Raw genomic sequence first — 16,132 nt, 5'->3', positions numbered from 1 at the left:
TTACTTTCAATGGTAGTAACGAGATTAGCTATAGGGTTGACTGCAGCTCAGTGCTACATTACTTTGCTAGAATGACTTTTTGTCGGGGGTTCAAACATTATCCATCCACCTGAGGTATTGGTGGAACTTAACAAATCTAATTCTTCTGAGGGTTGTAACATTGAGAACTTTGGTAATTTTTGCTTGCCAACAGGCTTCAAGTTGTCTTAATGTGAAGCCAACAGTGCGATTGCACTCTTGCAGCATTGCCAATCGATTCAGTTGAGTCTCATTACTAATTAAACCTTTAAATGCTGGAGGATCCCATTCAGGGACTCCTATGAGACAGGTGCGAAAGGATCTCCAGGTGTGGCTACGCTTAGACACATTGACCTTTGGCCAGTTCAATGTGCCAGAGTGACCCATATGTTCTGCCACTTTTGGATGTTAGTTAGCAGACAGTTGGTTGGGACTATACACATCACAATTACCATAAGCAGTTTGTTCCATGTAAATGACACCATACTTACAAACTCACAGCTGAAACTTCAATCGTTAAATGAACTTTCAAAGATGCTTACACTAGCTCTTGAAGGGGGAATACTTATGCTTTATACTAACATAACAATTACTACACAGGCTAAACTCTTTATCTTAAACTATTATCTAACTACCTTTAACACACGTGCTCTGGTATATATGTAGTCTAAGCGTGAAAGCAATTTGCTGAAAGGGTAAACACACAACTACAATTTGCTTTATATACAGTTAAATGGAGTCTCTACACTTCTTAGATCTTCTACAGAATGTCTCTAACACGATTCAGTCCTGGAACGTTCACTGCTCCCGTGAAGTCAGCTGGCAGCTGATCGGTGACTGAGGGCTTTGATGTTCAGGTTGTTCTTCAGATCCTTCTAAATCTTAAAACAAAGGATATCTGAAAAATTGGTAGAGACACAACATCATAATAACAACATAAAATTTCTGTTGGTAAACTGTCTGTGTAGTGTTCAGACACAACTGTGTCCTGACAGGTCCATATCTGATCCATGTCTGGAGTACCAAGGCTGTATGAGGACTTTTCTGTTCACTGGATCTCGTGTGTTCAGAGGCACACAGTCTGGTCAGATGGACAGGTGACCTTTTTGAACCTGCCAACAAAACAGAGACTTCTCTCCTTGAAGTTAATGAATTATACTAATCAAATGCTTTTAGGGAATCCATTTCCCCCGTTTTCTTAAAAAAAAATAAAATGAGATGTACTTCTGTTATAAACATCAACAGCAACACAAAACCGTATACACAATTAATAAGAATTTCTACCAGTTAAAAATCAATTAAATCATAAACATTATTAATAACATATATAATATAAAACTACTATTAATTACTAAAACACTGCACTAGCATCCCATAGTTAGCAAACAACCAGAAACAATAAAATCAGTGAAGGATTGGATAGTCACCTCCGGAAATGATTCTCCAAGCCCACTTCAAAATCGATCCAGCTGTCATATTAGTAGGGTCAAATTGTTGCATCAAGAAGTGACTCAAATACTGATTTGGTACAGAAAACATCTGGATCTGATGGCACACATTCCATCCAGGTAAGGTCAAGGCTTGTCCAGGGCCTGGCTTTAAACTGGAAAGATGCCTCTTAACATATTTCTAGAACAAGGTTTTTAATAGTAGCAGCTATGAGATGCTTACAGCACAGCAAACTGTTAAAATGCATTTGTACAAAGCAAATTATCAGAATCCTTAGGTACCAGACCAATTAAACCATGCAGCAGTTGATTTAATCTGAAGCCTCTCCCATGGCAGCTGATCCTCAGCAGTGGTACATCTTCTTAAAATTCTGGAAACACTGAAAAATAAGAAAGCTATAACAAACAAAAACTGCAGATATTGCAACAACCAATAGAACTCCCAGTGAAGTCAAGGGTGTCACAGACTGCATTCACTTCTATCCACAAGCAGGTGTTCACCAGTGTTCCATCACTGCTGTTTCAGTTGTGGCTGTCTTCATCTCTCTAGGAAAATAACTATACTTTGCAATTTAAACATGTGTCTCCAATAAAACATAAAACAATTTAAATTAAACAATATTTAAACCTAACAATAATTATTTATAACAAAAGGAAATAACAAACTTAACCTTAAAAGAATATCTAAGTTAGAAAACTTAACTTAAAAACATTCAAGCCTAAACATTATAAAACTTGACTATTCTTAATTCTATTAACACTTAATCTATATTAAATGAAAACATAACTTAATCTTATTCTGTTACTACAAAAAAGCAACTAAAATTTGATATATACCTTTTAAACACAATATAACAGTAACATGGATTCACTATAGAGATTATAAAAATGTAACAAATACATCACAATTCTATGTCATCTAGCTTTGAGAATAACCCACAATAACCGCAAATGTTACTAAAAATACTTATTCATAACAGGAATTTGCCTAGTATATGCTTAAGTTGGTTAGGATTTTAAAGTGCAATTTTCCAGAAAAAAACCACAACAACACAGGATTTGGCAGGTTGCCATTTAGCTTTTGTAGCACTTTTCAAAAGTGCTCCATTTACATCTTTTCAGAAACATTAAGTCCAATTTTTAAACTAAAATCCAAAATCCAAATTGGTATATATGCAGTTATATGTGTTTTATATAACAAAAGGACTCACATTGAAATGACCTTATTAAAATTATGGAAAAAACAAGCAAATAGATAATATATACTTTAACTTAGCTTTGTCTTGTACAGTAAAGTTCTCTTAACTAATTATTTTTTAAACCACAAATCTCTTCTTTAGATAACATTAATTGGAAGGTTTTCCTGGAAGCTGTAAATCACACCGTGTTTTAACCTTAAGTTTTAAAACCAATTATTGCATGGCAACTTCTGTTAAACACTTTTTCTTTTTTTTTTTTTTTTTTTTTTTAACTTTCAAAGAACCACAATAATTTCTCCAGTAAAACTCTAAAAACTGCAATTGCATAAACTCATAATTACTTAAAACACAAAATTAACTCTAAAAGGGTATATAAAAACATTTTGAAAACCCAATAAATCATGACTTTTTAACAAACTGGGTACTATCCCAGTGCTTTATCTTAGAGAGGGAGCAGGGGGGTGAACTGCCCGCCCTGCTGCTGCTGCAGCTCTGCTCTTATCTTTCTTCACATTCTCTACATACTCTCGCAGAGAGGAAAAACGGAGAGAAAGAAAAAAAACCTCACAAAGTTAACTTTAACAAATGCAGTTTTTTCTCTCAATTTCTCTTGTTGTTTGCCGATAGAGGAAAAGGGGCACGATTTTACAAAAGCAGACGATGTTACATGAAAAGTCTCTCACGGCCAGGTGCTAACAGCGGCGATCATTGCAGCTTATCAGCGTGGCCTTGGAACTTTTCTTGCGCTGCTTCTACCCCCAGGGCGCCTTTGTTCTCTGCTCACACCTCAGTCCCCCATGTCCCCCTCGTTCGGGTGGAAACCAGTCTAAATTTGGCTTCTTTTCTTCCAGGGTGGTAAAGATGGAACTTAAATAAGATTGTAATGTTAAAAGCAACTCCAAAAATGAAGCAAATATTTCTGGATGTATCACATCCTGCCATAACTGAACAGATTCTGTTCGTTGTTTCAGCGTTCGCTGTGGAACTTTTTTTTCTCATTATTTTCTTCTCTTTGACTCTCCCTCCCTCTCTCCATGGGCAGCATAGATAGGAGATAGCTTGCCCAGCAGTGGGAGGTGAAGGCATCTGTCGCTGTGACGCAGGCAGAATTACGGGGCCCACAGCCTCAGCATACCTCGCTTTTCTGGTTTTTTTTGTTTGTTTGTTTGTTTGTTTTTTTAAGGTATTAATTACAATCTGCCAAGTTCGACCGAGAGACACAGTGTCCTTGCTCTTTTCCGTAATTGCCGTTTCCCATATCAGAGCCGATATATCAGTCCGTTCTTGCACCACAAAAAGCAGTGTGGGCACTGCAAACACCCATGACAATTAGCCCATATAATGAGCATATTCCGGTCCTTTTCCCTGGCTGCTCCACCTCGTTTAACGAGGATGCAGAGAAGCAGTTTATCCGCCACCGCAAATTCCACATCCATGCTAGCGGCCCGCGGCAGGGGGGAAGGTTGCTACCCTTCTACAACGCCCCTGCCTTCGGACTCCACCAGCGACTCGCCCCCATTGATTCACGAGCCGCCTATCCGGTACCGATCCAAGGCAGCATCTATCTGCTCTCAGATCTGCTCCAGCAACCTCGGTCCAAGGCTCCATCCCACCGTGCGTGGATCCACTGAAGCCCCCCTGCCCACAGGGTGTCCCATTCAGAGCGCCAAATATTGAGAGACCACCAGCTATTCACCAGTCTTCACAGAAGTAATTGTGAATGCCCTCTATTTCTATCTTTAGCACACCTTTTATAGGGTTCTACAGGGTCTGCAGGCAGAGTAAGCCACTATTGGCTAACACACACAGGTTTACATTTTTTCTCCTACACACAAGGATATTGTTTTGCTTTACTCTCTCTTCTGCATGAAGGTTTCAAGGACTTTAGCCTTTAATATCAAGACTTATTTCAAAGGCTGGTTTGTGCATACAGGCCTTTACTAATATATAAAATATATCAACAACCTACACCTAAAACTTGCTAGAAGGAAAAAAAGAAAAAGACATAGAAAAAGCATATAACACATATCATTGTCCTGGGGTGACTTTACCTTTAAGATAGCTTTGGGAGATAGGGAAGTTGAAACTGCTGGAGGCTGATGGGAGTTTTTTCGTCTGACCAATTATTAGTAATTTCTGAGAATTGGAGGTGTTTTTGACCATTGAGAAGTGAGATAAACTTGTGAACACCACCTTAAGATGTAAAGCCAGGGCTCTCTTTTTCTCTTTGGTTTCCGGCTTCTGATGAGGTAACAGGGCTCGGTCTTAGCCTCTTCCCCCCCCCCCCTCGTCCAGGCCGGACAAGGCCGCAGAGGGCGGGGGGGGGGGGGAGAAACGCAGACGCAGCCGGCCAGCCTGGCTTGGTTTGCAGTTTCTGCCGCTGAACTGAAACCTGACACCATGAACATCTGCAGCTTTCCAAGATTTTAACTCTTTTACTACCTGGATGAGACTTACAGATTACTCCTTATCCCAGAGAGAGAGAAGGAAGAGAGAGAAGGAAGAGACAATCAACATGAAGAGGACATCATAAAACCATCAAAGACAGTGAAGGAAAAAGTTAAGTTTTAGATGGGGAAGAGAGAATAAGGAGATGCTTTAATTAAGCTGAAATATTTTTCTGTTAAAGCTATGGAGATGGACAATAGTGTTCTGAAAAAAACTCCTTTAATTCATGACAGAGTATATTGGGAGGAATGGAGTGTTCAAAGTGTAGATTCTGAGCAAAAAGTGGACTAGTTATGGTACAGTGAGGTGCTGGAACAGAGGGGAAGAAGTAATAGTTGAAAATTTGGGGCTGTTTGAGGCAAAGAGAAAACTTCTGTTTCCAGGGAGGCTCACAGAGATAGATGAAGAGAACTTTTGCCTTTGAATAACTCATCCTATAAAAATGACATCCCTAGACTCATTGACCCATAACACACCTCAGAGTGATGTGAAATGGAAAGAGAAGACTGATGGCATATTTTTTCCAGGCAGCTGGCATCAGAGAAATAGAAAGCTATAACAGAAATAGTTTTCTTGTGAGAAACGCCATAGATTAGCAGAAGAAGACTTCTTTGTCTCTACAAAGACTGATGAAAAGACTCTATCAGGAATTGAGACTGTTTTAAACACCAAAGTTCCAACGTTTTTTGTCTCTATGTTATCATGTGAGCAAAAGAATGATTAAGTAGTAGAAGAGAAAGGTTTTCTGGAAGTTTTATTCTGGTTTACTAATTCTTGTAGTTTTGTTAATAAAGTTCCTTTATTCCTTTTAAGTTTTAAGCCTGTTTTGCTCTTGCTCTAATCCATATCTCACAGCAAGAAATAAGTAAGTTTTCTAGCGATATTTTAGTTACTGCTTTAAAACCACAACAAACATTCATACTAATACTTGTGAAAAGCCAATATCGCAATAAGGATTTGTAACAAAAGCAAAGGCGATCTCTCTCTCATTGTCTGTGCTGTAGTCAAAACCCTGTCATGGAATGGGGGGGGAGCAAGTACAGTCTCTGATAACAGACTCTGTACTTCTTCTCCACTCACTTTTACTCTCAGATGAAGTTTTAAGGATACAAAGCCTCTTTCTGGGCTAGGCAGACAAATGGGGATAAAATTTAACATCACAGTCACCCCAGGACAATGCCCAACATTCCAAAGGCACTTTTGGGCAGGGATTTCTTGGATCAATTGGAGGCAAAAATAATATTTTAAAATGGGGAAATTATTTTGAAGGTAAAGGATCAGCAGTATGTGGAAATGCTGAGTTTAATGTTAACAATTAGTGAGACCAAAATTGAGGATGATGAAGATATTAATAAGAAAATAATGGATCAATTGTTTCCTGGGGTATGGGCTTCTAGTATACCAGGGAGAGCAAAGAATGCACCTCCTGTGCAAGTCAAACTTAAAGAAGGAAAGCAACCAGTCAGGGTTAAACAGTATCCCCTGAAAAAGGAAGATAGAGAAGGGATTAGTCTGGTGATTGAGAATTTTTTGCAGTTAGGTCTACTAAGAGAGTGTCAATCTGACTTTAATACTCCCATTCTACCTGTTAAAAAGCCTGATGGGTCATATTGAGTAGTACAGGATCTAAGAGCTGTTAATAAGATAACTGAGGACCTGTACCCTGTGGTTGCAAACCTGTATACACTACTAACATGTTTGACACCAGAATTAACTTGGTTTACCATTTTAGATTTGAAAGATGCTATCTTTTGCCTTCCTCTCCATGAAGCCAGCCAGAAAATTTTTGCATTTGAATGGGAAAACCCCCGGAGTGGTCATAAGACTCAGCTCACATGGACAGTTCTGCCTCAGGGGTTTAAAACCAGCCCTACCATATTTGGATAACTGTTGCTATATTTTATATATTAGTAAAGGCCTGTCTGCACAAACCAGTCTTGGAAATAAGTCGTGATATTAAAGGCTAAAGTCCTTGAAATCTTCGTGCAGAAGAAAGAGTAAAGCAAAACAATATCCTTGTGTACAGGAGAAAAAAATGTAAACCTATGTGCATTAGCCAATAGTAACTTGCTTAGCCCGCGGACCCTGTAAAACCCTATATAAGTGTGCTAAAGATAGAAATAAACGGTGTTAACTTTTACTTCTGTGAAGAGTGGTGAAAAAGCTGGCGGTCTCTCAATATTTGGCGCTCCGAACAGGGACCCTGCAGGCAGGGGGGCTTCAACAGGTCCACACATGGTGGGATGAATCCTTGGACTGAGGTTGGTGGAGTGGATCTGAGCGCAGATAGACGTGGCCTTGGATCGGTACCGGACAGGCAACGTGAGTGCCGTGAGACGCGGTGCGGTTAGACATGGAAACTCAGGTTGCTAGGGGAGACCAAGGTGCAGAGGAGTAAGTGAGGGGTCGCGCCCCTCCCCCTGCTGTCTGCCACCAGCATGGAAGTGGAATTTACAGTGGCGAAAAAACTGCTTCTGAGTATTCTCGTTAAACGAGGCGAAGCAGCCAAGGATAAGGACCTGGATATGCTCATTATATGGGCTAATTATCACGGGCATTTGGCAGTGCCCTCACTGCTCTTTGCAGTGAAGGAATGGATGGAAATAATGGCTCTGATATGGGAAACGGCAATCACAGAAAAGAGCAAGAACACTGTGTCTCTCGGTCCAACTTGGCAGATTGTAATTAATACCTTAAAAAACAGAAAAGCGAGATATGCTGAAGCTGTGAGCCCCGTAATTCTACCTGCATCACAGCAGCAGACGCCTTTACCTCCCACTGCTGAGCAAGCACTCCTATCTATGCTGCCCATGGAAAGAGGGAGGGAGAGTCAGAGAGAAGAAAATAATGAGAAAGAAATTTCACAGCAAACGCTGAAACAACGAACAGAATCTGTTCAGCTAAGGCGAGATGTGATATGTCCTGAACTATTTGCTTCACTTTTGGAGTCACTCTTAACACTACAATCTTATGTAAGTTCCAACTTTACTACCCTGGAGGAAAAGAAGCCAAATTTAGATTGGTTTCCACCCGAACCAGGGGAACATGGGGGAGCACTGAGGTGTGCGCAGAGAACAAAGGCACCCCCAGGGAAGAGGAAATGCAAGAAAAGTTCCAAGGCCACTCTGAACAATTACAGAAACAGCTGAGCAGAAACAGGTGTCTCAGACAGCTTCAGAGACAAAATAGCCAAAAAATCGCGAACTATATGGTATCTATTTTGAAATTCATCACTGTAATTAAAAGTTGATAAGTTGCAATGGTCACCGTTGTTATCACCTGGCTGTGAGAGACTTTTCATGTAACATTGTCTGCTTTTGTAAAAATCATGCCCTTTTTCCTCTGTCTGCAAACAACTAGAGAGAAATTGAGAGAAAAAACTGCATTTGTTAAAGTTAACTTTGTGAGGTTATTTTTTTTTTCTCCGTTTTTCCTCTCTGTGAGAGTATGTAGGGGATGTGAAGAAAGATAACAGCAGCAGAGAGCAGCATCAGAGGGGGCAGTCCACCCCCCGCTCCCTCTCTAAGAAAAAACTCAGAGATAGTACCCAGTTTGTTAAAAAGTCATGATTCATTGGTGTTTTAAAATGTTTTTATATACCCTTTTAGAGTTAATTTTGTGTTTTAAGTAACTATGAGTTTATGCAGGTGCAGTTTTTAGAGTTTTACTAGAGAAATTATTGTGATTCTTTCAAATTTTATAAAGGCCCCTTTTCAAAAAAGGGTGTTTAAGGTGAATATTAACAGAAGTTACCTTGCAATAATTAGCTTTAAAACCTAAGGTTAAAATCTGGTATGATTTACAGCTTCTAAGAAAACTTTCCAATTAATGTTATCTACAGAAGAGATTTGTGGTTTAAAAAATAATTAGTTAAGAGAACTTTACTGTATAAAACAAAGTTAAGTTAGAGCATATATTAGCTATTTGCTTGTTTTCTCCACAATTTTAATAAGGTAATTTTAATGTGAGTCCTTTTGTTATATAAAACATATAACTGCATATATACCAATTTGGATTTCGAATTTTAGTTCAAAAATTGGACTTTATGTTTCTGAAAAGTGCTACAAAAGCTGAATGGCAACTTGCCAAATCCTGTGTTGTTGTGGTTTTTCTCTAGAAAAACTGCACTTTAAAATCCTAACCAATTTAAGCATATACTAGGCAAATTCCTATTATGAATAAGTATTTTTAGTAACATTTGCAGTTATTGTGGGTTATTCTCAAAGGTAGATGACATAGAATTGTGATGTATTTGTTACATTTTTATAATCTTTATAGTGAATCCATGTTATTGTTATATTGTGTTTAAAAGGTATATATATAAAACTTTTAGCTGCTTTTGTAGTAACAGAATAAGATTAAGTTATGTTTTTATTTAATATAGATTAAGTGTTAATAGAATTAAGAATAGTCAAGTTTTATAATGTTTAGGCTTGAATGTTTTAAGTTAAGATTTATAACTTGGGTATTCTTTTAATGTTTTGTTATTTCCTTTTGTTATAATTAATTTTTTATGGATACTAACTGTGAAGCAGGGAGCAAGGTGCCTGTGGAAATTGCAGGCCACATAACTTTCTCAGTCTTGCCTGAGAAAGTGGCCTGGGAAATCATAGGGAGGAATTAAAACAATCCTCAGAGACAGAAAACAGCCTTGCAGGTGCTGTTTGTCTGTTCCTTGTTTTCTGGCAAGAGAAGGTCAAGGGGTGGTGAGCCCCACTGACCAATGATGGTGATGTGTTAGTTTGCTAACCAATAAGAGTTTCTTTTCTGTACTTTTCACGTATCAGTCTATAAAAAAGACCTGAAGCAATAAACTGAGAGAAATTCTCCTGATCGACTCCCTAGAGAGTCTGTGTCGTTCTTCTCGCCGTTCCTAATAGAGCGACAATTTTTATTAGGTTTAAATATTGTTTAATTTAAATTGTTTTATGGTTTATTGGAGACACTTGTCTAAACTGCAAAGTATAGTTATTTTCCTAGAGAAATGAAGATAGCTACAACTGAAACAGCTGTGACAGAACGCTGATGAACACCTGCTTGTGGATAGAAGTGAATACAGTCTGTGACACCCTTGACTTCATCGGAAGTTCTATTGTTTGTTGCAATCTCTGCAGTTTTTTGTGTGTTATAGCTTTCTTATTTTTCAGTGTTTCCAGAATTTTAAGAAGATGCACCATTGCTGAGGATCAGCTGCCATGGGAGAGGCTTCAGATTAAACCAACTGCTGCATGGTTTAATTGGTCTGGTACCTAAGGCTCCTGATAATTTGCTTTGTACAAATGCATTTCAACAGTTTGCTGTGCTGTAAGCATCTCATAGCTGCTACTATTAAAAACCTTGTTTCAGAAATATGTGAAGAAGCATCTTTCCAGTTTAAAGCCAGGCGCTGGCCAAGCCTTGACTTTACCTGGACGGAATGTTTGCCAACAGATCCAGATGTTTTCTGTACCAAATCAGTATTTGAGTCACTTTTTGACTCGGCAATTTGACCCTACTAATATGACAGCTGGGTCAGTTTTGAAGTGGGCTTGGAGAATCATTTCCGGAGGTGGTTATCCAATCCTTCACTGATAATTTTTTGTTTCTGTTTGTTTGCAAACTATGGGATGCTGGTGCAGTGTTTTAGTAATTAATAGTAGTTTTATATTACTTGTGTTATTAATAATGTATATTGTTTGATTGATTTTTAACTGCTATAGGTTCTTATTCATTGTGTATATTGTTTTGTGTTGATGTTGATGTTTATAACAGAAGTACATCTCATTTTTATTTAAAAAAAAAAAATAAATGGGAGAGATTGATGCCCTAAAAGCATTTAATTAGTGTAATTTATTAACTTCAAGGGAAGAAGTGTCTGTGTTTTGTTGGCAGGTTTAAAAAGGTCACCTGTCCATCTGACCAGACTGTGTGCCTCTGAACACGAGATCCAGTGAACAGAGACGTCATTACACAGCCTTGGTACTCCAGACATGGGTCAGAAGTGGACCTGTCAGGACGTAGTTGTGTCTGAACACTACGCAGACAGTTGCCAACAGAAATTTTATGTTGTTATTATGATGTTGTGTCTCTACCAATTTTTTCAGTTATCCTTTTTTTTAAGATTTAGAAAGATGTGAAGAACAACCTGAACATCGAAGCCCTCAGTCACCGATCAGCTGCCAGCTGACATCACGGGAGCAGTGAATGTTCCAAGACTGAATCATGTTAAATCATAGTCTGTTTGTGAAGGAAATTCTGTAGAAGATCTAAGAAAAGTGTAGAGACTCCATCTAACTGTATATAAAGCAAATTGTAATTGTGTGTTTACCCTTTCAGCAAATTGTTTTCATGCTCAGACTACATATATAGCAGAGCAACTGTGTTAAGAGTAGTTAGATAATAGTTTAAGATAAAGAGTTTAACCTGTATAGTAATTGTTAAATTAGTATAAGGTATAGGCATTCCCCCCCCCTCCCCTTCAAGAGCTAGTGTAAACATCTTTGAAAGTTCATTTAACGTTAATGCCTTAATTGTGAGTCTGCAGGCATGGTGTCATTTACATGGAACAAACTGCTTATGGTAATTGTGCTGTGTATAGTCCCGACCAACTGTCTGCTAGCTAACATCCAAAAGCGACAGAACATATGGGTCACTCTGGCACATTGAACTGGCTAATGGTCAATGTGTCTGAGCCTAGCCACACCTGGAGATCCTTTTCGCACCTGTCTCATAGGAGTCCCTGAATGGGATCCTCAAACATTTAAAGGTTTAATTAGTAATGAGACTTGACTGAATCAATTGGCAATGTTGCAAGAGTGCAATCGCACTGTTGGCTTCACATTAAGACAACTTGAAGCCTGCTGGCAAGCGAAAATTATCGAATTTCTCAATGTTACCATACAGCCCTCAGAAGAATTAGATTTGTTAGGTTCCACCAATACCTCAGGTGGATGAATAATGTTTGAGCCCCCAACAAAAGCCATTGTAACAAAGTAATGCAGCACTGGGCTGCAGTCAACCCTATAGCTGATCTCGTTACTCACACTGAAAATAAAGCCTTTTACTCACAGTGCAATCTCATAGGACAATTACCCAAGCAATTACCTAGTTCCATATTCCTAATCTGTGGAGATAGAGCATGAAATGGGATTCCTGCTAGTCCACATAGAAGACCCTGTTATCTTGGGAAACTTACTTTGTTCCATCAATTGCTGAATGTAGCTGATAAAAAAAAAATCAAACAGTCAAAGCGAAGCGTGAATGAATTAAGGCTTAGCAACTCTAAAAAGGCTCGCTTGTTAGACTAAGAAAGAATTGAACTTAACATCCACAATGTTAAGTGAACTTTCAGCCAATGTGAGTAGTGTACATCATGTAGGATTACAAAATCGAGCTGCAATTGATTTCTTGCTCTTAGCACAAGGACATGGTTGTGAGGAGTTTGAAGGCATGTGCTGCTTGAATCTTACTGATCATTCAGTTTCCATCCATAAGCAACTACAACAGCTACAGGATGGGTTACATGCCCTGAAAGAAGATAGTGACCCCATTGGAAGTTGGTTCGCCAGCTGGGGCATCACTGGATGGTTGAGGTCTCTTGTGCTAGAAGGGGGACGGACTTTACTTATAGTGTTAATTGGGATGACAGCTTTAAGTTGTATGTTATCTTGTCTTCATAAAAGTATAGAATGAGTCACATCCAAAGCCTGGTTTGTGCAAAAAGAGAAAGGGGGAATTGTTGCTATATTTTATATATTAGTGAAGGCCTGTCTGCACAAACTGGTCTTTGAAATGTCGTGATTTTAAAGGCTAAAGTCCTTGAAACCTTCCTGCAGAAGAGAGAGTAAAGGAAAACAATATCCTTGTGTACAGGAGAAAAAATGTAAACCTATGTGCATTAGCCCATGGTAACTTGCTTAGCTCACAGACCCTGTAAAACCCTATATAAGTGTGCTAAAGATAGAAATAAACGGCATTCACGTTTACTTCTGTGAAGAGTGGTAAAAAAGCTGGAGGTCTCTCAATAGATAACAACTTGCAAAGGATTAGAATCTTTGGGAGCTCCATCAGAAGGACAGCTGTTGCAGTATGTAGATGACCTGATAGCTACTCAAACCCAAGAGGCATGCATAGACTGGAAGGTAAGCCTCCTAAACTTTTTAGGTTTACAAGGGTAACGAGAATTTCAGAAAAAAGCTCAGATGGTGAAACAGTCACATACCTGGGTTATGAGGTCAGTGCTGGACAAAGAATTCCGGGGCAAGACTGCAAGGAGGCAATATGCCAGACCCCAAAACTCCAGGTAATAAAAGAACTGAGAACCTTTCTAGGTAGGTGTAGGCTGTCTATTTGTAATTATGGACTGTTGGTTAAACCCCTGTATGCCTTGATTACGGAAGGAAACAGATCTCCAATGGACAAAAGAAGCTATTCGAGCCTTCAGCCAGTTAAAGAAGGCCCTAATGTCAGCTCCTGGCCTTGGACTCCTGGACATGAGCAAACTGTTCTTTTTGTTTTCTCACGGGAAGCAAGGGATTGCCTTGGGAATATTGTCACAAGACTTGGGCCCGTATTGGAGAGCAGTTGCTTACTTTTCTAAGCAGCTGGATGTGGCAGGTTAGGGATGGCCAGGGTGTCTCAGAGCTGTTGCTGCAGTGATGCTGAATATCCAGGAAGCATGCAAATTCACCCTAGGCTAGAAGATGACTGTGCTAGTATCCCATACAGTGTCTATGGTGCTGGAAGTGAAAGGCAGACACTGGCTTTCCCCACAGAGATTCCTAAAGTACCAAGCCATAATGGTAGAACAAGATGATGTAGAGATTGTAGCCACTAACCTTGTGAACCCAACTTCCTTTCCTCAGTGGGAATACAGGAGAACCAGTGATCCATGATTGCCTGGAAACTATTGAGGCCACCTACTCCAGTCGCCTGGACCTGTAGGACTCTCCTCTCAATGACACTGAGACCTGGTTTACTGATGGAAGCAGCTACATTATCAGCAGAAAGAGACATGCTGGGTACGTGGTTACTACTTGCAGAGAGGTAATAGTCTGGACCGTTGCCAGCAAGCACCTCTGCACAAAAAGCTGAGATAATTGCCTTAACTCATGCTTTAGAGTTGGCAAAAGGAAAAGAAATTAACATTTACACAGACTCGAGGTATGCATTTGGGGTTGTGCGTGCACATGGAGCTATCTGGAAAGAAAGAGGACTGTTGAATTCACAGGGAAAAAGTATTAAACATGCACAAGAAATATTAAAACTGTTGGAGTGTTGTAATGCAGTTAGGAAAAATGGTATGACCCAAAGAATGTACCCCCGAAAATGTAGACTTGTAAGTTCTTTCCCTTATCTTGTTCTCCCCAGTTCCCCTTATTGCTTGTGTAAATTCCCACACACCCCTTTCCCCTGCCTTGAAAAAGAGCTGCCTATCGATACCTCTTCCTCTTGCCCTCCTGCCATCTCACCCCAAAAGATCCCAAGAAATAAATCTGCAACTGCCATCTCAGTAAAGGGAAAAAGCCTCGTTTTTAGGGCCTTGTCTGGCAAGCTAAAACTACCTCCCCAGCCTCCCTGCCCACTGCGGGGTGGATAAAGGTAACAGAGGGGCTGGGGACAGAGTTATAATAGCATTGGAGGCAGTCCAGCTACCTGAGAAGGTGGCCATTATGCATATCAACGCACACCAGAAAGTGAGCTCCAAATCTGAAGAAGGAAATGAGCTGGCAGACAGAGAGGCAAAAGAAGCAGCCAAAGGTGAGATGCCCATTGAAGCAACCTTAATCCCAGATGGAAAAATTTCCTTTGAAAGTAAGCCGAGGTATAGCAAAAAGGACAGGAGGTTTATTAGAGATGGAAAGGGAAGTTATAACCAGGAAAAATGGGCTATTACAGAAGAAGGAAAAGGAAAGCTTGCCATCCCCTCCTATTTACTATGGCCATTAGTAAAACATAAAAAAACACACTGGGGAGTGGATGCATAGTACAGTTATTTAAAAGACAGAATTAGAGCAAGGATTTTGCAGGGTATGGCCATTCAAGTGACCTGACAATGTGGTCTTTGCCTCCAAACTAAGCCCAAAAATATCCCCAAACCAAAACTTGGATGTTGGGAAGGTAGAATTAGAAAGAAATTATAAATATGACTCTTTAGCCAGAAAGGCTAAGGAAGAAATACGAATGAAAACACGGTTTGAATAATTCAAAGAAACCGGGCTGGTATGCCAGAACACATTCTTTCCCCCAATAAAACTAAGACCCCTCTCCCCAGCCTTATAAGGAAAGGTCTGAAGGACCCTGAGATAACTAAAAATATGCAAAAGCAGCGATTTCTATAGGTCGCACAAAAATGTTACTGTATTAGTATACTTATGAAGATTGGTTAGTAAAGGAATAGAATATTCAAAGGTATAGGGTATATAAGTAATTGTAAAGAAGAGCTCAGCCTCTTTTTTTCCCCGGATCTCTCACTTCTGTTCTGTTACTCTCTTTCTTAGCAATCTTAAGTCTTGAACTCACGTATTCATATTTTACTCCCTTTTGTATTGTTTCCTCTGAGCCTGCTTTGAGCTTCATCTGCTGGCTCCTAGCAGGCTCTCTCTCTCTCTCTCCCACGCCCTGAAATAAACTACTAACATCTAACTCGACTATAGAGGTCTCTGCCATGTCTCAGACCGTCCACACCCTGAAGCATCTCTTACACTTGGACAAATTGGAAAAGGCTATGGGCCTGGACAACAGTGGCAAATTGATTTTTCAGAACTTCCCAGGAAAGGGGGATATCAATACTTACTGGTGTTAACAGATAGCTTTTCAGGGTGGCCAGAAGCCTTCCCCACCAGAACTGCTAAAACGTGAGAGATAACCAAAGCATTGTTACAAGAAATAATACCACGCTTTGGAGTTCCAGCCACAATATCTTCAGAGGCCCACACTTTATTTTTAAAATTGTGCAACAAATTAGACATCAGTTAGGCATTGACTGGGAACTTCACACCCCATATCATCCCCAGTCAAGTGGCCAAGTAGAGAAAATGA

The sequence above is a fragment of the Pseudopodoces humilis genome, chromosome 12 (genome assembly GCF_049639895.1).
Source record: "Pseudopodoces humilis isolate 2021_Gansu_Grassland_sample_001 chromosome 12, ASM4963989v1, whole genome shotgun sequence".
Lineage (NCBI taxonomy): Eukaryota > Metazoa > Chordata > Aves > Passeriformes > Paridae > Pseudopodoces > Pseudopodoces humilis.
This window is presented reverse-complemented; position numbering follows the sequence as displayed.